Genomic DNA, 21669 nt, shown 5'->3' with positions numbered 1-21669 from the left:
GTGTCCATCTGGCTGGTCATTTGCCATGTCACTCTGTGGGAACTGGAACTTGGGGAATTAGTGCAAAATGCTAGTACTCTGGCTACTATTGCTGTGAATGATCATTCATCTCTAACCTAGGAGTTTCACGTTTTCCATTAGCATCCATAGAGTGGCAGAAGGCTAATTTATTAACTTACAGGAAGAATAAATCTGAAAGCATTCAAGTTTTTGATACACATCAAGCAGCCGCTACTGAACAGTTGGAGTTGGTACATGAAAGGAAACCAATTTTCTATCTTTTGCCTAGATAGTGTGAAGAGGGCAGGGCATGTAATAGATCAGAGAAGGCCTGGATTAGCGGTTAACAACAGTGAGGAGACAGAAGAACACTGGTGTATGGCCATGATGGTGGAGACTATAGGAGATGACTTTGTCTCTAGGCATGCCACCGAAAGTTTTCATTTAATATGAAACAGGACGTAGTCCTGACTTCTTCCTGACTTATTTAAAAAGAGTAGTTTTTTTTTCTTTCTTTTTAACCTGTTTTCTGTCTTGCTAGGGACTGGCCAGACTATCTTGAGGGGATTCAGGAAAACTCACCACCTCATTCCACCCTGTTTTGTGTCTCTTTCTCCTTCCCAGGTGCCTCTTTCCCTTAATGAAAACCTGTTTTCAAGAAAGAACCCATTCGTGGTTAATTACACCCTAGGATTGATTCAAATGATCAGTGTTTTTTTTCCTCTTGTTGTACATTCTTTGACTCCTGGTTGCATTTTTAGAGGGAGTGGCTGTCACACATGGAAGACATTCACAGCATTTCCATGTAGGCAGAGATATTTAGAAGAATTTCCTGGTGCCCCCTATATTCTAGGCCCCACCTCCAGTTTGTCTACTTGACTGGTAGGAAAGCATCTCTACCAGTTGGGTTCTCCTATGAACAATCCTTGGCCTCTTAAAATAAAGTTACATTGACCTAAAACCATAAAGAAAATGAATCTAGGAATAAACTGCTTTTCAGCATCTTTTGCAAATCTCCACTGGCTGGAATACCTCAGATCTTAATTTTCATGCTGTGGGGCGCTTTTCAGGAACTTGTACAACATCTGAAGGAAGAGAGAATTTTTTAAGCAATTTTCATCCTAATTAGCTTGGCCCATTTTTGAAGAAACGGGAATGATTATCTCAGAGATTAATTAAGAGGGCTAAAGGTGATGGTTGGCCAGGACCTATAAATGCTCCCATAAATCCCTCTCCCTTGGTTTGGAATGAACATATCAAAGGCAGAAGGGCAGAGGTTATCAAAGTGAATGAGGTCATTGCCTTTCACAGGGCAAAGGTGGCCTTTCACTTCACGGTGACAGGTAAGAGAGGAGGAGAATCCTTCATTGCCGTCACGTTTGGATGGCAGAGCCGTTCTGTAATGCAACATGAAATACAACCTTAATGAATTAGTCTTAAACGTGATGCTTATCAGAGTATTGGACAGAGTGCCTGGGAGTCCAGGGCTGTGACGTCAGATACCATCGGGGGAAGGTAGTGATCCTCTAATGTCCCATCTCAAAGCACTGAGCAGCTCTGAAAGATGTGGGGGGAAGAATTACTGCATTTTTAAGTAGGAGAGAAAACGTTGTCCATGGATCCTCAAAAGCTCTGACCTTTGGATCCTGGAGCAACCCAGGAACTGGATCTTTCCCGCTGAAGGAGACCTTCACACACATCTTAGGATGGTGTCTGGGGGGTGGGCTTGTGAGGACTCAGACCTCACTCTTTTGTCTTGTCTTGAAATCAGCATCTCAGAAAGGGCTCTATTCCTCTTCAGTGACAGAACAGAAGGACCCATGTTCCAACGAGGCGTGCTCTCTCTTCCTGGCTCTCTTGTGTGCTTGGGGTTGCCCTGGTCTGATGCCATACCCAGAGCTGCCTAGTAGAACTGATTTTGTTCAAGTACCCAGCTTTCAGGTACAGAGCCTTTCCTGGTCCCAAGAGGTAAATGTCCATTAGTACAAATCAGCCCTGTCAATTACATTTTCCTCATCTGTGATTATTTTAGAAATAAACATATGAAGATATTCTAGCCAACGAGATAGAGGTGAAGTCTGTGTGTGGGTGGGATGTGCTCCTGGGAGTAATTTTCCTTACTCTTAAAAAGACACAAGAAAAGAATGTTCCTTCTAAGTCTTTGTGCATTTTTGTGTGAGGATGAGATGCTCTGGGCTACTGCAGCTGTCTTGCCACCATGAGAATTCAAGCCTGGGGAAAAAAAGGGGGGGGGGCAACATATCTTTGACCAAAAGGTAAGTGGGAATGATCTGAATCCTGGACAACATGATTGAACTGCTGAATTACACTGAATATGTCTCAGTTGCAAACTTCATGTTTTGTGAGATAAATGCCCTTATTGCTTAAAGCTTTTTGAGTTGTGTCTTATATTACACACAGCTACAAGGATTCCACACTGACCTAGGGTCACCATCCTTGCCTCCCTTTGCCCCTTTCCTCATCTTGCCCTCCCACAGGGAGACATTTCCTAATAGACACTTGGCCTTTGCAAGCTTAAGCACCCACCGAAATCCCACAGTGGTTAATCTCTGAGGACACATAAAAGATGGGTTCTTCAAACCTTCTTTGAAACCTCCTAGATGGCTCAAAACACCTTTAAACTGGCAAACTGACAAATGTCAGTTCCTTCCTTTTTAATGGAGCAAGATATTCTTGAAATTTCAGAGGCACCGCAAGGATCTGGACTCTTGGGCAGAATGCTCCTGGTGGCCCATTTCCCTGGTCTAGCTGTCTGGAATTTTGGTGTGTGTGTGGGGGCATAGTATTTCTGATTGTAGGACTCTTCTCAGCTGATACTGCTTGCCTAGGGGATGGGGGTGAGGTCACTCCAAGACCTCAAGACTTGAGTTTATTTCCTACAGCCTTTTGCTTTTACTTTCACAGACAGAGGAAAAAAAAACAAGAAAATAAAATCCCCTATGTATTTCTGAATTTCTTTTCTTCCCTAGTCCTCACATCTCTAAATATATCAAACATGATAATTTTGTGAGCAACCAAGTTATACATAATACATTTTATGTTCTTAAATGTATCAAGTGATTTTAGATCTGCAAAGGATGCTAAAAAACAAGAACAGATAGTACCCAATTTGTAAATTAATTTGGGAGTGTAACTTCTTTTTTAAGGGAGTTACTTAAACCCAGAACATTTTTTTTCTTATAGAAACAATGGTGGTCGGTTTCCAAGTATGGCCCACAGAAGCCCACATGATCCATAATGTGCTAGAGCCTTGTCATTTACTAACCATATGAATAAAGTTAGTGCTTACTGAGCATCTCCTTTGTACCAGACTCCTAGTCTGATATTTATGTTGATGATTAAATTCTAGTTCTATGTCAAAGGCAACCAAAGTTCGGATAGGTTGGGTAACTTGCCCAAGGGAACACAGCGTGTGAATGGTAAAAGCCGGACTCTGTGGTCTCCCCGGCCTCAGAGTTAATGTTTTCACATTCACCCGGCTTTCCTGATGGATCTCAATTACCATCTTCATTAACGTTTCTATGGAAAAACCACATTCTAAATTTTGTTTTCAATGCCAAGAGCACATCTCTCAGACCTGGCAACCAAAGTCCTTCTTTGCCCTTCCAATATCTCTGCTTTTCTCCTCAATAGCATAGGAAAAGTAAGAGAGAGATAGAGATAGAGATAGGTGCATAGAGAGAAGCAAAATGGGAGAGACAGAGAGAGAGAGAGAGAGAGAGAGAGACAATGCCTCAGTGTGAAGGGTTGGCCTGGCATGAACCCACACTATCATTTGCCAGACAGCTTGTGTCCATCTCTGGCTTTCTGTATCGGCTGGCGGCTCCAGCGCCATCGGGCAACTGAGCTGGAGATAATGCACACACTCCTCATTACATCTCTGCTGCTTTTACCACCTGTTTACAGCCCAATCACTGACACAGGCTTGATAAAAGGACTTGGTGATTTTTCAAATCCCAGCTTGGACCAGAACTTTAACTTTGTAAACATTCAATAAAATGTGGTTTTAAAACAAACAGAGTGAGATTTCTGACAGCCACTCCTCCCTCCCAGTTGGCATCTCTCTGGGTGAGGACCATCACAGCCTTCTGTATGCCTCATCTCTGCCGCTAACCGGCCATCCTTTCCCCACCAGGTTAGTCTCTTCTTTCCCTAGAGCTTCTGGAAGGGCTGGGAGTCTTGTAAAAAATCTGTCAAGCTGTCTCCATGCCTCCAGTTGGCCTGCATCTCACCCAAAGTGCTGTCATGGTTTCTTATTAAAAAAAAAAAATCTTCCAGTTAGGTTTTGGAGTTTCCCTTGACAGCAAGTTTTAACCCACTCCTCTTCCTCAAAAGCAGGTTCCTAATTTCTCCTGCTACCCTGCACCTCTGTTGTCATGCATCCTTCACTGGAAGGCCAGGAAGGTCTTCAATGATCCTCTTGCCCTTGGTTACTATGAATATTACAACGGAGGATTCGTCATTTAGCTTATCTTGCACCTGTTTTTCTGCTCCCTTCCCTTCTATTTCCTGGATTTCCGCCCCAGTTTCATCACATTTCAGTTTTCCTTACTCAAGGGGAGAAAGAAGTAAGGGAGAAGGCAAAACAGCTCTTGGAACAAGGGAAGCACTTGCAGCTGATTGGCTAAGAGAAGGTGTTTTCAATGCTGGACCCGCATTCTTCCATTTTCGCAGATAATTGAGAATTGGCTTTATAAAGTGGAAATGACATGAAAGCGAAAACAGAGAGACACCATTAACATCACGGACACTGAAAATGTATGCGATCGAAGGGAAGCTTGACTGAGAAGTTATCCAGAATTTTTTAGGACAGAATGATTTAAAATTATTGCGAATATGAGTGAAAAGTGTTCCCTTTGGGAGCTAAACATCCCCGGTCTCCGCAGACCTTCACTGCCATTAGTTGATTAATTAATTCATTAACACCTCGTAGAGCACAGGATATTGACTCCATATGGCAGCGAGCAGGCAGTTTGATTTCTTTAGAAAATTTCTCTTATACGAAAGCACAGAAATAGTAAATAATTAAGCTCTAAGCGGCCTCGTTGTGATCTTTTATTGATCAAGGCAGAGATTTGGGAGGAGGAAGGCTCCAGGCACTGGCTCTAACCTGACTCTATTTGCCCGGTGATGACATGTTACTGTGAGATGCTTGCTCTTATTATAAAGCCCACATCATGTTTATGGCTTGAGTTACTTCTGTCTGAGGTTAATCGCCCCAGTCTTGAAGACTGAGCATTTTCTGGTGGACTCCCAAGAGGCCAAGGGAAAACGAGATGACAAGCCTGCTCTGCCTTTTGGAGTCCTGGCTTCATTAAGCTAGGTTTTAATGCCTTTTTCCCCCTTCTAATAAAGCTATTAGGACAATGACTTATGATTGTGCAGCTCAGTGAGACCTCCAGGGAATGCAGGTGGAGCATGAGCAGAACGGCTTGAGCGAGAATCAATGGCAGAGAGAGAGAGAGAGAGAGTGGTCTGAGCCTTTCTGTGGGGTAGGATTTTTGCTGCTTCCTTTCCAGGGCGCCATGTCCCCCACCCCACCCCTAACTTTTAGCTCTGCACATTGCCCAGCCAAGTTCCCCTCCCCCAGATCTCCAGATGTTCCAGGTGGAAGAGAGAGCCGTTGGGTGGGATCAACATTGGTCTCCTTTTTTTGTAGCCTCTCCTTGCATCCAGCTCCAGTTCCCTCTGCCCCTGTGTGGTCCTTCTCTTCTCAGCAAAGCTTCTTGGGGGGAATTTTCTCTACCCACTCCCTCCATAGTCCCACCTCCTGGGTACCTCCCTGTCTGTCGGGGGATTTCTGCCTCCCCTTGGTCACAGAGCTCACCTCACTCCTCTGCAGGTAAATCGGACCGACATTCAGGCCATTTATCTTCTGCTGGGAATTGTCCGCAACTCCCTCCACCCCTTCCTCTTAACATCTCCTTTGGCTTTTCTGGCGTAGTCCATCTAACGAGTGTTCCCCCGTTTACTTCTTGGGGGCAGCTATGAAGATGTCATGCTGATTCCCCTTTAATCAGCGACTTATTGCTTAACTCCTTCAGGGGTCTCCTTTTAGGGGTCAATCTGGCTGTTCTTGAGTGCCCTCTCCAATGACTGTGCAAGGTAGTGGCAGAAGGGCCCAGCCATTTCTCACCCCATGAGACCCCTCTAACAGAGACCCCTGCTCTGGAGCTAAGTCTCGTGACCTTCAGTCGATCACTGCCCTCCCCAGTCTGGCTTCTGTCCTTTCCCTTTCCCAGCTATTGCTTCTCAGTACCCTTCTCCCTCTCCTCACACCTTCTCAGTGTCTGTCTCCTGTAGGACCAAATGACGCGGTCCTCCTCGTATTCCTTTGTTGCTGTTACTTCTTGTCAGCATTTTAAATGCTGGTGTTTCAAAGGCATTGATCCAGGCGCCCTTTTCTTCCCAACTTACCCTTTGTTCTTGGCCATCGTCTTATCCCCCTCCTGTCATTCACTTTGTCCCATTCTAGTGACTTCAAAGCTTGGGTACCTCTGCCCAGGCTCCAAGTCTGTGTATCTCTATGCAAATCAGAACTCAACTCCAACTCCTTATTCCCAGACAGAAAAAAAAAATAATCTTTCCATATTCTCTACCTTGGGGAGTGGTACTGAATGACTGAATTGTGGATTAAATCTCTGTGCAGTTTCTCTGTTACCCTGTCACCCGTGGCCTGTCCCCAGACCCCCCCCCCCAGCATCTCTCAGGTGACGAATGTCCCTGTGATTTCTGGAGTTGTCTTTGTTCTGGCTTGGATCTCTACTCCCACCTCCTGCCTAGTTTCCCTCTGTCATTCTTACCCCGTTCAGCTCATCCTTGAATCCGTTGTCAGAGGGAACTTAAAATGCAAATCTGGCATCCTTTCCTGACAACCCTTTTCGATTGTTTTCTCCCACTTCTCAAGATGTCCAAATATCTCAAGGTGGTTTGGGGAAGTGTTTCTCAAAGCGCAGTCCCTGGATCACCAGCATCAGTATCACCTGGGAACATACTAGAAACATAAATTTTCAGGCCCCAGCTCAGACCTCCTGAATGGACTGAATGTGGGGGTGGGTGGGGGAGCAATCTGTGTTTAATGAGCTCTCCAGGTGATGCATGCCAAAGCTATCAGTGGCTTAGCAAATCATCCACATCTCTAGTTTCCCCTTTGGCCCTCCTGCTCTGATAGCACTGAATAACTCGCCTTCTTGATAGACAGCTCCCTCTGCTAGTCACTGGTTTGTTTTCAAGAATCAATTGATGCGCCACCTCCTCTAGGAAGCCTTCCCTGGCACATCCCCAGCTGAATAAGGTGCCCCTCCTCTGTGCTATCACACACCCCTATTCTTTATCAAGAGTACTTATCTCATTGTTTTATAATTGCCTTTTTACCAGGCTGCATTTCCTGCTAGACTGTGAAGTTGTTCAGAAGAGAGATTGTCTTTCATCGCTGTCTCTCTGGGGCTTGGCTCACTGCCAGGCCAGAGATGGGGCACAATAGTGACATCCTTATGGAATAGTTTCAAGTCCCCACTTTGCTGGAGTTGCTAGGCTATGGTGGCACTGTCAGCTGCCTGCAGCAGGTGTACCCTGCCTCCTCCAGCAGTAGATGTGCCTCTGGACATCTACTGTAGAAGTAGTGGGGCTAGAGTTTGATCTCCTCCTGCCTGTTTCATTTTAGCCCTGGGGAGCTGGGTCCCGGCATGTGCTAATTGGATGATGGCATTGAGTCTGACTGGCCTTGTAAATGTGTTCACAGGTAGGGAGTGGAGCTCAGTTCAAACAGAATCATTCTGGAAATGCTTTGATTCTCCCAGCTAAGCAGCCTGACCCTGCTGTACATCTGGGAAGTTGGCATCAGTCTGCCGTGGTGTTGGTGATGAGATTCTGCCTTGGAGATCAGCTATGTAGAGGAGGTGGCAGCGGCTGCTGTTGCTGTTCTGTCCTCCCAGGTTGTTGAACCCTAAAAGACCTTACTTTGTCCGTCTTCACAGTGGGCATCAACCAGATCGATGGTATGTTCCACTAAGTGGTCTAGGTATAAGCCCTTCTGAATGAGTCTGACTTGAAAGCCCAGAAACTAGATATGCAGCTGGAGACGCATCAAAACCAGAGGGAGAGGGCTGAGGGGGAGCACTAGTCTCTTCAGATAATCTGGGAGCCCAAGGGAAGGATGATCCAGGTTGCAGATGCAGATCAAAAAATGGAGTGGAGAAAGGCAGACTTCCAGTCTCCAAAGCTTCTGCCTCTTCCGGTCGTCCAGGATGCATCAGCAAGAAGAGGTCCAGGAGACAGACTGGAAGAGTTTTGAGCTCAACAGAGCAAGCTCTGAATCCCTACGGTGCATACGTCCATCCTTTGTGAGGCCGGATCTCCATATTGTACTTGCCAAAGGGACAGCTTTCTCCATTAGTCACTCCTCAGGTCAGTTTCATCACCTTAAGGCAGTGGTTCTTTCTGCATTTTGGGGGTCAAGGACTATTTTGAGAATCTGAGAGAGTAATGACAATTATGCCCCCCCTGCAAAGGAACAGTTTCCCTTAAGTGTATTTTTTTTTTTTTTGGTCTCAATTTAAATGGTTGGTGGAATGCCCAAAGTTTATTATCTATTAACCTTCAAGAGTTTATAGACTGCTGATAAGGCACCTCGACTATTAGCTGCCCCTAGTCTTTGCTGCACCAAACTCTCTTCCATCAGCATTTGTCCTTAAGTCCCAGGCAGAATTGTTCCCTTCTCGGGACTTACGTAGCAAAGCTGCCCTCACTGCAAAGCACAGCACAACAGGTTATTTGGCCTCAGTCTCAGGAATCAAGTTGGCTTGGGTTGCACCCTGGAGTTCCTATCCTGGCTTCTCCACTTATTTATAATGGTCTTGTAGATTGATTGGTTAACTATGCTGAGCATCAGTGTCCTTGCTGATGAAGTGGACATGATCACAGAACCTGGCCCAGGGGGTTATTGTGAGAATTCAATAACACCCTTGCATGTCAGGGTTTTCTGCAGGACTGGCCCTGAAGGGGAACTCAGAGGCTGGGCCTGTTCTTCTCTGTGTCCTTGGTGCTTGGCACAGAATCTATGCACAGTGGGGACTCAGTTAATGTTGGTGGGAAGGAGGAGGAATAACTGGGATAAGATGGAGTCATACCTGGGAGAGTTTGCTAAACGTGACCCGGCAGGCAGCAGTAATCGGGGAGTAGCCTTGACTTTAGTGGCTCCATCCTGCCAGGCTCCTGCATTTTTCCTCAGGTTGGAAAGTCATTCAAACGTAGGACCTGGCAGGTATGGAGTAAATGAGATAATGGAAAGTTGTGGCAGGTGTAGAAACTCTGGCTTTCAGAGACAGAAATTGGTTCAAAACTAACCTTTGACACCCGTCTGACTCAGGTGACTCAGTTTCCTCAAATAAGATGTGAGGTTGGGCTGGCGTTGTGGCTCAGTGGTAGATGACTTGCCTGCCCTGTGTGAGGCCCTGGGTTCAATCCTCAGCACTGCATATCAATAAATAAAAGATCCATTGACAACTAAAAAAAATATTAAAAAAGAAGATGTGAGGGTATAGGCACCTATCTCATAAGAATCTTGTGCAGATTATGTTGAGTCCAGTTAATAAAAGATTTAGCACATAGAAGGTGTTATTGTAAGCTGTGGAAAACCAAACAAATAAAGAGTTCTGAAAATCAATGTGTTATTTCAATTTTGGGCTAGGATGAGCCCTGGCCCTAGACATAGTCATAAGGCTCTAAATTGACACGGTTTGAATTCAAATCCTGTCTTTACCACCCAGTTGTTGGATAACTTGAACAAGTCAATGAACCTCTCTGAGCCCCAGTTTCTGCCTTTGTGAAACAGAGATACTACTACTTATCACAGAGTTGCTTTATTCTGAAGATTATATCTAACACAAATACTCAATAAATGGTAGTTTTGTTACAGCTATTGTCTGAGGGAGAAGAAATGGGGATCTATACCCCAAACCTTACCTGAGGTTGAAGTGCTTGTCACGTAGCAAAAGCTTTAGCTTTTTGAGGAATTATTTTGCTTTGCTTTCATTTTATAGCAAAATGTGGACAACATAATGACAGCCTATGGGTGGCCTGGTCTGGGTAAGTCAGGGGAAAGGCTAAGGTTCTTCAGACTTCAGGGACCACAGAGGGCCTGTCTAGTGCAGGACAGCATGCTGCTTGGAGCTTACTTTGTTAGAGATGCTCTGTGCATATTTCCTGGAGAGCTAGTTCTTTCCCTCCCTGGTCTTTGGACCCCCCACCCCCGCCCCCAACACACACCAGCTAAGATTTCCCTCCTAGTAAGGAAAGTCCATTTGGCTACCTGAAGGCAGAGGCCATGTGTACCCAGGGCTCTACTCAGGTTCGCTCTTCCTGGGAAGCCCCTGTCCCACCCTTGGCCCAGAGAGGCTGCTGGGCTTCATTCATATTCATCTTCACTTGGAGATGCACCTTTTCTCCAGGCTGTGTGGGGATGTGTATCACCATGGAAACGCTAGAGGTGAAATCACTCAACTGTTGGCAAGCAGAGTTTCTCTCTGGAGCTTGGAAAAAATGGAGAGCAGGCTCGTGGTGTCACAGAGAGGAAAGATGCCCTTAAAACAACCCGAACACTCTCAATTCCATTTGGGGACTTTTCCCTTTCAATAAAAGCTGAACAATAAATGAAAGAGAAATGTTTTCAGGCTCTAGATAGGCTACCCCAGAGAGTCCACTTGGACTGGACTTGCCAATCTTTTCTGGCTTTCCTAACCTGCTACATCTTGTAGACTGGATAACACATTCTGTCTGGGGGGAAAAAAATTGGGGGATATCTCAGAGCTGATATTTTAAAGTATTGAAGTTGGAGCCTGGGAGTGTGGACCTTCATGTCCAATGGCCACTTCTGGTTCTTGGCCTGATTTTTGGTCCCTGAACCCTTTTTCCAAATGAATATCTAACAAGCTCCTGGGGGCCATGGTTAGCAAGGATATGTTTGTTCACCTGTGAGGTCCTGAGATAAGCTGTGGCAGTACCTATTCACAGGTCATCCTCAGACTTTTGAGGTCTGCTCCTGGAAAGCAGGGAGGGTCTGTAAAGATCTGGCTTTCTGGGCTGGGGCAAGAGTGTGGGAGGGTATGGGTGGTACTGGGCAGTAAGCTGGGTACTAGGAGGGCTTGGGGGAGACTGGCTAATTGGGGGATCTGAATTTGCCCATGGCTTGGAGAAAGCAACCAATATGAACCACCAATAATTTTAGCTTAGTCTCAGAATTGCATGATTCTTGTCTTGTTTTCATTCATTGGGGAAAAAGAGCACCAATAATAAATACTTCCTCTGCCTTCAACCAGAGCAGTTGGGAATTCATTGTATAAAGGTCTGGCTGCCTGCCTTCATCCTAGTACCCATTGAGTACTGTCATACATCAGGCACTGTGCTAGGGCCTAAGATACAGCCTCCTTGGAAATAGTCATGAGCTAAGAGGTTAGAAAGAATATATCACAGACAAAGACACTTATAAAGCAAAAGACCAGTGCTTTCAGCAAACGGCTATTTTAACAGTTCTAATATTTCTGTTTTTATCAGGGACTTTGATTCCGGTGTCAGAGGATATTAAGAGAGACAGAGAGATAGACACAAGCACCAATTGACCTTGAAATTTAGGACACATTTTCCAGGCAAGAACAGGCAGGCCATTCAAAATGTCGTCTAACTGCTTGCATTCTGTGTAAGTAAGGATGCCCTTTAACTTCTCAGTGCCTTGGTTCCTCCATATTAAACTTCAGTCAGAACAATGAGGATGTTCTAGAACATGTTGGTGGTTTTAACATGGGATGAGCAAAGGTTTGGAGAAGTTGGCATAGAAGTTGGCATTTCTGACTAGGGGTGTCTACACAGTGGATAGTAACTCTGAAATTATAATAGTATTTAGACTACACAGTGGATGGTAACTCTGCAATTGGTGTGGCAGGTTTCAGGGAGGGGGTTTTAGAGGCTGGTGGGGATTCAGCTCTAGGAGGCCCGCAAGAGGAGAAGTGAGGTTCCAAGGGGTATAGGGAATCCAGAATGAGTCAGTGCAGGTGGTGTGAATGTCACCATTGACATGGCAGAGTGGCTTTGCTGGGATTATCGCAACAAGCTAAGTGAAGTCAGGCAGGAGCTAACAGGGAGAATGAAAAGAAACTCATGCAGATAAGGCCAGCCCCTTTGGGAAAATTCCAGAAAACCACCAAGCAACGTATGAGGTCCTTCTACCATTTTGGAAATGGAGACTATTAGTTCACTGTCTTGGGGAAAAACTCGAACAATGGTGGAATGCATGAATCTCTGCTTAGTGGGCCCTGGATCATATGGGCTTCCTGTTTGGCATGTCAGGAGGATTTGTTTTAGGACAGGAAGACTTAATTCCTTATCGAGGACCTGAGAGATAGAATTGCAGAGGTGTGAGAGGAATGGAAATAATGTTGTAGTCTGTACCTCTGCTGAGCAGCATGGCTTCTCTCTGCTTCTAGCAGAGGCTAAATTTCAACAAACTATTTCCTTTTCTTGGGCACACAACCTCGAATACATTTTCTCAGTCTCCTTTCCAGTTAACGTAACCATGTGCCTGAGGTCAGCCCATGGAAGGTGAGCTGAATTGATGGGTACCAATCCAGGCCTGGCAGAAACATCCCAGTGTTTCCCTTCCTGCTGGCTTGTTGCCGGTCAGTGTACTGGCCTTGGAAGCCTTGTGTTGAGGGTAGTGGAAGCACAAAATGAAAATAGCCTGGGTCCTTAAACCCACTAGTCAAATCAGACCTGCTTGCCATTTAGAAATGTCCCTTTAGGACTTTCAACAAGAAAGCACAAGTAGAAGGTCTGAGCCATCAAATGTGTTTGGCTTTGCTACAGTAAATGGTACCTTAACAAAACACTATTAGCACTGAATTTTTTTTTTTTTTTTAACCAGGGTCAGTTCTGACTGCTCTGGATCCAATAATTTGTGGTCAAGGGATCATGAAGAGCAAATCATACCTCTGCTCAAGAAATGGCATAAGGTTTCTCTCAGCAGGGGCTTCAGCGGGGAGATTTTTCTTGGAAGGGGATTGTGAGCAGGGCAGTTACCTTGACTTACTGTTTCATGCTGCTAGGAAACAAAACAAAAGAAAACACACCTCTATATAACCCAGATCTGCCTTCTCATAACTCCCCCTCTTGTTCCCAGTTATCTGGGCAGCAGTAGTTTACCTTGTCCCCCTCTGATGTCTTTTTTCCAGGGTCCTTCTTCTCTAGCGACTCCCTAGTCCTGACCTTATTCCCTCCGTGGCATGGTTCCTGAAACCTGAGCTTTCGAATCACACAGATGTCAGCTCACGTCCAACCATCTCTGCGTGGTCTTGGATTGTCAACAGATTATCTTTCTGAATCTCAAACTCCTCATCTATAAAATGGAGACGTAGGCACTTCATAGGGTTGTTGTAAGTATTTAACGTGATTCTGTGCCTGAAGCACTCAACACTGTGCCTGTAGAGTCGGCTCACTCTCAGCAGTAGCTCCTATTTCTGTTGTGTTTGATGTTATGATTTCAGACTCTTCAACCAAGCTGGTTAGTGGCTCTGAATATATTGAGGTTGGTTTAAATCCAGTGGTACTTGGACCTGAGCTGAGTTCTGCAGCTGCTATCCAACTGACATCTACACAGGGACCACCGCTTCTTGTCATATGAGTACACTACTCATGCTTTTTTCCACTGGTTGGCAGGCTCATTACATAATTGGATGTGAGAGTTGTTCTCAACTGGACCTTCAGGGTCACCCGAGCAGTAGCATTGTACTAATTCACCCAGGTCCATTTAAGACACCACTCTTTGTCCTAAATCTTGATAGCTCAGGGCATCTCCCATGGCATTGTCAGCTTGGAGGTGGTTTTGGGAACTTAACACATTCTAAAGGATTATATTTTATTTTTTGTACCAAAGATTGAACTTGGCCACTGATCCCCATCCCCATCCCTATTTTGTATTTTATTTAGAGACAGGGTCTCACTGAGTTGCTTAGTGCATTGCCATTGCTGAGGCTGGCTTTGAACTCAAGATCCTCCTGCCTCAGTCTTCCCAGCTGCTGGGATTATAGGCACGTGCCACCAGGCCCAACTTCTAAAAGATTTTTGAAAAGATTGTATGGCATGATCTCTTAACCTCCCTTGGGTCATAATCTGATGAAAGTTCTGGCTTCTTCTCTCTAGAAAAACATCCACATCCACATTTACACAGTGTTTTGCCTACTATTTGGGAGGTCTCCAAGGAGTGTGAGCCCTTGGATGGCAAGGTTGGTCTGGGAATGTGCCTGCCATTTGTGGGGAGCTGTGGCCTACTTCTGGGGAGGGAGCTCCAGGCAGCCACCCTTCTCATGGCCTCAGTGAAGGGAGATAGATCCGAACACTTTTCTCATCAAGCTCAAATCAACAGTGTGAGGGCCTTCTCATGCCTTCCTAGTCATCTCAATCTGAACAGTCCTACAGGTTCTGAACGTTAATCAGTGCCATCTCCAGTCGGCTGATGTTACGTGGAACTTAATTGGTTCTTTGGAGGAAAATGAGTCACCATTAGGAGAGGAGGCTGCAGGGCAGAAGCACACGGAGGGAAAGGAAAATGAAACTGCACACGGAAAAGATCAAGTGTGCCCTCACCGCTTCTCCTAGACTGCAATCCGAGACAAGCCCACTTTTGCTGATGGGGCTTAAAGAGGTTTTCAGAACCACAGAGACAAAGGACGCTGCCTCCCCCCCCTCTGTTTCTCTCCCTCCTTTTCTACATGTGGAGCCATATCCAGTGGAGGGGGAAGGGGACAGGCCATCCGCTTGACTGTCAGAGCTGATCACTGCTGACCTTATCAAAACACAGAATCAATACTCTCTCCTCCCAACAGCCCAGAAAAATCATAAGGAGTTTGAACCAAAGCAATTTGAAGTGCAGCATCATCTGAATCAGGAGACAAGCCAGTAAACTGTTGGGTCCCTGAATCTTCCTTCCTCAGAGTCAGGTGAGACTGGGAACATCATTTCTGGCCCTAGATGGGCACCTGATGAGGGGGACATACAAAGCAGTTTCCACTAATTGAGCCCACACCCTAGCTGGCCAGTACGCTGGGCTCAGAATACCAGTGTGTCTCCAGGGAGGCTCATGGGGTTAGGTCTAGAGCCTGGGGCAGTGGTCTTCACTCTCCTCAAGGACATTTTTGCAGGTCCTGCAGGTCTGGCCCTGGCATAGAGGTCTCTAGCTCCAGCTGTACCTTTGGAAAACCAAACTGTGCCACTGGTTACAGTGTCAAGGGGGCCTATATGATATCACTACCTGTTATGGTTTAGATATGCTCCTGTTAATGCAGGACTGTTCAGAGGTGGAATGGTGAGGTGATGATAGCTATAACCTAATCACTCCATCTTAGTTTGAATGGAATGACTGGATGGTAACTATGGGCAGCTTGGGTCATGGCTGGGGGAGATGGGTCACTGGGGGTATATCCTAAAAGGGTTCATCTTCTCTAGGGTACCTCCCTCCTCCTCTCTCTATTTCCTGGGCGCTGTGAGGAGCAGTGTTTTTCTGCCATGCCTTTCTGCCATGATGTGATGCTTCACTTTGGGCCCAGAGTGATGGATTTGTCCAACCATGGACTCAACCTCTGGAACCATGGACCAAAATAAACTTTTCCTCCTCTAAGTTGATCTTGTCCGGTATTTTGGTCACAGCTATGAAGAGCTAACCCACCTCTTCTCCCCACTCTCTCATTTCTTTGTTCCTCTTTATCTTTTCTCCACACTTGTTTTTTTTTTCTTTTCTCTTTCTATTTGCTTCTTCTTAAAGGAGGGATAAGACTGGGAAGAAAGAATGAAGGAGAGAGCCATTGTGTATAGGAGGGGAGGGGAGTTAGAAAGGGTCATGTTGTTCCCAGAAGGGCCAGGCTTCATGCAGAAGGTGGAGGTCACCCTGGCTGAGGGTCTTGGATTGGGATGTGGGAGCCCTGCTCCTCTAGATTATCAGGAATATCCTGGTGACCATGGGACTGTGCTTCCTTTGGCCATGTCTTCTCTGACCTTCTCAGCCATGCTAAGAACAAAGCAGTGTCTTGAGTGCTTTGCTACATCCTCTCCCTGGCATTTCTGCCATCTTGGAACTCCTACCATTTGGAGCCAGGGTGGCCCAGGTACCCAGGCTGTGGGACGCATCAGGCATCCACATCACACTTTATCATAATTGCTCATCAGTTCTTCCTCCTCACCAAGAAGTGAGCTCCTCAAGGGGAGGGAATGGTCTGATTCATCCTTGTGTCCTCAGAGCCAATTCTGGGGCCTACATGTGCAGGTTAGTGACTGGAATTCCAGGAGGACCCAGAGCTCATTAGGAAGGCAGGCCCAGCTTCCCCTGCTGGTTTCTTTACTGAGCCCCATAGAGAGGTGGGGGGGGGGTCTCATAGCTTTGCTGTCAAGCAAGAGCTTGGACAGCAGAGTTAGTCACTTCCTTGGGCACACTGTCATGGCTTTGTACATTTGATGCCCTCTGTCTGGAATGCATCCTACTCGGGCTGAAATAATTGCTCTGTTTTCTGAGTTCCCCAAATACTTTTTTGTACATTTTTTAAAAATAGCATTGGTCATATTGTGCTTTATTGGTTATTGGCATGTCTGTCTCCTCTTTAGTAGGCAGTTCGTCTGTTCATAAATACTTGTGGAGCACCAATTTTTGCCAGGTGTGTGGAAACATGAGGAACAATACAGGCAGGGTTCTGGCCCTTCTGGAGCCAAGTGAAAGGATGAATGGCTTTGACAATGCCAGGCATGGAGAAGGCCTGCATCAAATGTTCACCGAGTAGAATTGAGGATTTGGTTATTTAGAGAGGCCGGGCAGGAAAGGGGGCCAGAGACATGAGATCGAAGTACATTTAGAGAGTTGATGGTTTCATGGTTATCATAGAGAGAGGGGAATAAAAGTGAGCAGAAAAGAAAATCTTGTTCAACCAGCAAGAAGTCCAGTGAGTCAGATTGCTGCAAGGAGGGCATGAATCAGGAGCCTGTCATCTGTAGGGCTTACTCAATGGTGAGGCTTCCAGCTCTATGCACCTGCCGTCAGGTGGACACACACAAAGGTTGGGACCTGTGGATGCCAATGATGGGGCGGTAGGCCCTGGGGCCGCCTTAATTAATTGAGGAGAATGTAATGCACCTGATTTTTTTTTTAATCACATGGGTAATTGGAAGGAAACTGTCTGTGAGCAAGTAGTAAAGGAACAGAGATGAAGCAGCACAGGTTGATGTTCTCTGTATCAAGGAGAAAGTGAGGTGGGGGCAGATGGGAGCAGTACCCTGGGCCTCTTAGGTCACCAGCATGCACAGCCCTGTGCCTATGGTGCTAGAGTGTCTTCCCAGGTCCCTATGCAGGTTAATGTGTCTCAGTGGCGGGCAAGGCTGCCCGCATGCCAGCTGTCAGCATTTCCTGACAGAGCAGCAGGAAGCAAGCCCCTTTGGAGCAGAGGAGCGCCAATGTATAACTGTTCTTCCCAGGGTCTCCCTTCCCACTCAGCTGGGGTCCTAGGCTGGGATATCCTGGGAAATTCCCCAGGCCCCAGAACCTCATCAACCTGTGGACAGGGAGCAGAAATGGAACGTGGCAGCACCAGCCACAGATGGCCATGGCTTCTAAATAAGCATTTCATTAGTTTGGAACCCGGGGAAAACACGGTTCAAGTTATAGGGAAAAATAAATGAGTAAGGAGAGCCTGATTTTAAATCCTGCTAGTTATGTTTAGCATGTCCATAAAAATAAGCAGAGCTCTCTTTTTAAAGGGGGCCACTGTTAATTAGCCGTGGTGCCCATCCGAGCACTTGGTCTAGTTGTAACATGCTTATGTGGTGCTGGGGAAGAGGCATGGGGTTCCACATATCCTTTTAATGCTTACTGCTGTCATGCTGAAATTGGCTCCCTCACTCCCTAACTGTGCTTTATGTAGAAGCTGGATGGGAACAGCGTTGTTTTTCTGCTCCTATTTGTAGCCCACCCTGGAAAGCTAGTTCCTCCTCGTCCCTCCTTTTGGAAGTCAGTGCTCAATTCCAATTGGAGAAGACACCCAATTCCATTTCTGCAAACTGCGTTCCATTTCTCTTTTTCTTTCCCAACTAAGTAATGCCTGTGACCTCTGCATAACCCCTGGTGGCTTGCTCTGAGCACTTCATCCTTCCATGGGAATAGCTGGAGTCCTGCACCCACCACTCTAAGGGGAGGCTTCCAGTCTCCTCTCTTCTCCCCAAGAGGCTTGTCTTGGCCAAGGCGGGGTTTTGACTGTGATTCAGAAAGCCTGCTGAATTCCACTCTAGTAAGACATTTCAGCAGGTGACAGGGAATGTGTGGGGCATCTGAGTCCTGGTTTTAGTCCCAACTGCCCCAGTGATAACTTCATTGAGCCCCAGTTTCCTTATTTGTAGTCTGGGACTGAGAGGTTCTGCTGCTGCGAGGGATCATGGATACCAAGCTCACCTGTCCTGCTTCTTGAGTTGTTTGTCATGAGGGCTTTTATGTTTGTCAGTTTTCTGTCACTGTGCCAAAAGGAAAAAACAACTTAAAGGAGGAAATATTTATTTTGGCTCAAGTTTTCACAGGTTTCAATTCATCCATAGTTACTTGTTCACATCATTGGGAGACTGTGGTGAGGGAAAACATCAAGTTAGAGGGTGTAATGGTGCAAAGCTCCTCATCTCATAGTGGTCAAGAAGCAGAGAGGTGGGGGGGAAGAAGTTGAGGATAACATATAGCTTTGTGGGTCCTGTCGTCTGTGATCTACTTCCTCTAAGTAGGCCCCCTCTCCTATAGTTTCTACCATCTCCCAATAGCCCTTTCAATTATAAAAACCAATGGATAAATCCATTGATGAAATCAGAGCCCTCATGATCCAATCACTTCCCCAAAGCTCCACTTGTGAGCATTGCTACATTGGGGACCAGCCTTCAACACATGAGCCTTTGGGGGACATTCCTAACACAAACTGTAGCAGCTAATATTAGGTGTGGTAATAGGCAACCTTACAAGAATCTTTAAAATGGCTGAAGAGTTTCTTATTTTTAGACTGATTTTGAGTGCAAAGGTTCCTGGGTTCTCAGTAGGTCTGGCTGATTTGGACAACATAAGATGCCTTTGGAAAACCTCCTGGATCCTCATTAATATAATGGCTGCTGATTTTTTTAATGCTATGTGTAAGCTCTGACCTGGTGGTTTGTTTCTCTGTATCATTTGCTCTTTATCACCAGCCTATGAGGTAGGTATATGTTATTATTTTCATCTTATGGAAAGGAAACTGAGATGCAGGGAGGTCTAAGATCTCACATTTGATAAACTGGGTTACAACTGAGTTGTGGACTTTGAGTTCCATCTTTACCTATTTGCTGGGGGGTCTCTAGGGAGCTAAGAATTCAAGTTGAGCAATTTCCTACAACAGCATTGGTCCTTAGAAAGTTTTTGACACTATTGGAAATGTCCCATTCTGTTCTTTCCAATGTGAAAACCATTAGCTACTTGAATTGTGGCAAGTGTGACAGAACTGAGTTTTAAATGATAAGTTTACTTAAATTTAAATAATTCATGTGACCAGTGGTTATCATGTGGGTTAGAACCTGCATATTGCTGACACAAGTCTTCAAGGAGATTGTAGGAGCTCATAATCAATGGCTCTACTCAAGCTCCTCCCACCTGTATCCCATATATGGGCACCCACTTTGTGGCTACTTTTCTATGATTCTGGAATAAACTGTATATGGGATCTCACTTTTTGTTCATACTGATACAGCCAGAGCTCTAGGAAATTTCACTGGACAAAAGGCTTGTTGGACCTCCATCTTTCAATTTATTTTCTCAGCTCCCTTTTAGTTTTTTATTTCTGATCTTTAATCTTTGAGTCTCCAGTTCCCTAGCTCAGGCCTGTCTGCACTTTCTCCTCCTCCTCCTCCATAGACCTCACTTTGCTTCTTAGACATTACCTGTCCTTTGAGTTATTGGAGATTCTGGATTAACCCTGTAGCTGGGATTGGAGGTCCTGTTAGTCTTCTGAAGAAGCTGGTGCTTCAATATAAAGGTCTTTTTCAGATTCTTGGCAGGTTAGGTGTCAGAAATTTTCTTTCTCTTTAAAATATTCATTTTTCTGATAAAAATGCATATTGATTGTATAAAATGTGGAAAACATGGTAAAGAACATATAGAAGAAAATAAAGTCAGAACCCATAGTCCTATTTAGACATAATCACTCTTATAACTTGAACTTTGTTCTTCTAGATATATATTGAAGATCACAGTGTTTTTAATTCACTAATGAAAGTCCATTTCTAGATGTTTCTTTCCTATGCATTACTTCATTTGTTTTATTAAAAAGCAAAGCCCAGGAGTGGGGATGGAATTCAATAGTACAGTGTTTGCTTAGCATATGCCCTGTGTTCAATCTCTAGTAACAGGAAGGGGGGGTAGGGGGAGAGAGAGAGAGAGAGAGAGAGAGAGAGAGAGAGAGAGAGAGAGAGAACGAGAGAAAGCAAAGCTCTCTAGGGGGAGCTCAGACTCTGATTCATCTTCATCTTGACTTATCTACAAGAAATGAAGTTCACAAGTGTCCTTGTTTGATGCAATCACATGAAGACAATGATGGAGATTATTCTTCCTATGATATTTCATGGCAAGATACGTCAAATACCTTATAAAGAACTGTTTCTTAGAAACAATTGTGTTTTTATTCTTGAAATATTCAATATGAAGAACATTCCTGAGATTTCCAGTTTTTCCACTGACTTTAACCTTCCCCCCTAGAAATATTCAAAATTTAGAGAATAAATGAAAATTCCCATCTTCTGTTTGTTGAGTAAGGTTCAAATTAAACTTCCAGGTTGACCTCTTAGACCTCTTGTCTTTTTATGTTACCATCTTGTCAGTTGGTCATGTGATCAGAAAGCCAGATATACGTATTTTTATTTATTTATTTATTTTGGTATTGAGGATTGAACCCAGGGCCTGACACATGCTAGGTGACTGCTCTACTGCTGAGCCACAACCCCAGCCCCTGCCCCACCCCAGAGATGTATTTTTAATAATAGGAAAATATCATTTGTTTCCTCAATTTTAATTTATCAATAGATCATCAAATACCTTTTGAAAATCTATTTTTAAACTGGAGTATTTTCTTGTGAATATGTAATAGCTTACTTAATATATGATACTGTAGTTATACATAATAGCTTATTAATTCAATGTCTCAGAAGGACATTTAGGTTATTCCTAATGTCTTACTATAGATAACAAAAATGAGTATCTTTTCACCTAATTCAAGTAATTCTTTGAGTTCTTTATGCACCCTAGAGATTAGTGCTCTATCTGATGTGTGAGGGGTAAATATTTCCTCCCATTCTGTAGGCTCTCTATTCACCTCACTGATTATTTCTTTTGCTGAGAAGAAACTTTTTAGTTTGAATCCATCCCATTTATTGATTCTTGATTTTAATTCTTGCTCTATAGGAGTCTTATTAAGGAAGTTGCGGCCTAATCCAATGATGGAGATTAGGGCCTACTTTTTCTTCTATTAGATGCAGAGTCTCTGGTTTTATTCCTAAGTCCTTGATCCACTTTGAGTTGAGTTTTGTGCATGGTGATAGATAGGGGTTTAATTTCATTTTGTTGCACATTGA

At 44.9% G+C, this 21669-nt stretch overlaps 1 pseudogene; it reads right to left on the bottom strand.

Moving 5' to 3' along the window:
• Positions 1-1326: 1326 nt before the first annotated feature.
• On the bottom strand, positions 1327-20911 carry LOC113179349 (ribosomal protein eL22-like pseudogene; annotated as a pseudogene).
• Positions 20912-21669: the final 758 nt, after the last annotated feature.

The sequence above is a fragment of the Urocitellus parryii genome, chromosome 2 (genome assembly GCF_045843805.1).
Source record: "Urocitellus parryii isolate mUroPar1 chromosome 2, mUroPar1.hap1, whole genome shotgun sequence".
NCBI classification, from domain to species: Eukaryota; Metazoa; Chordata; class Mammalia; order Rodentia; family Sciuridae; genus Urocitellus; species Urocitellus parryii.
The sequence above is the reverse complement of the archived record's forward strand: the minus strand, read 5'-3'. Positions and strand labels throughout refer to the sequence as shown.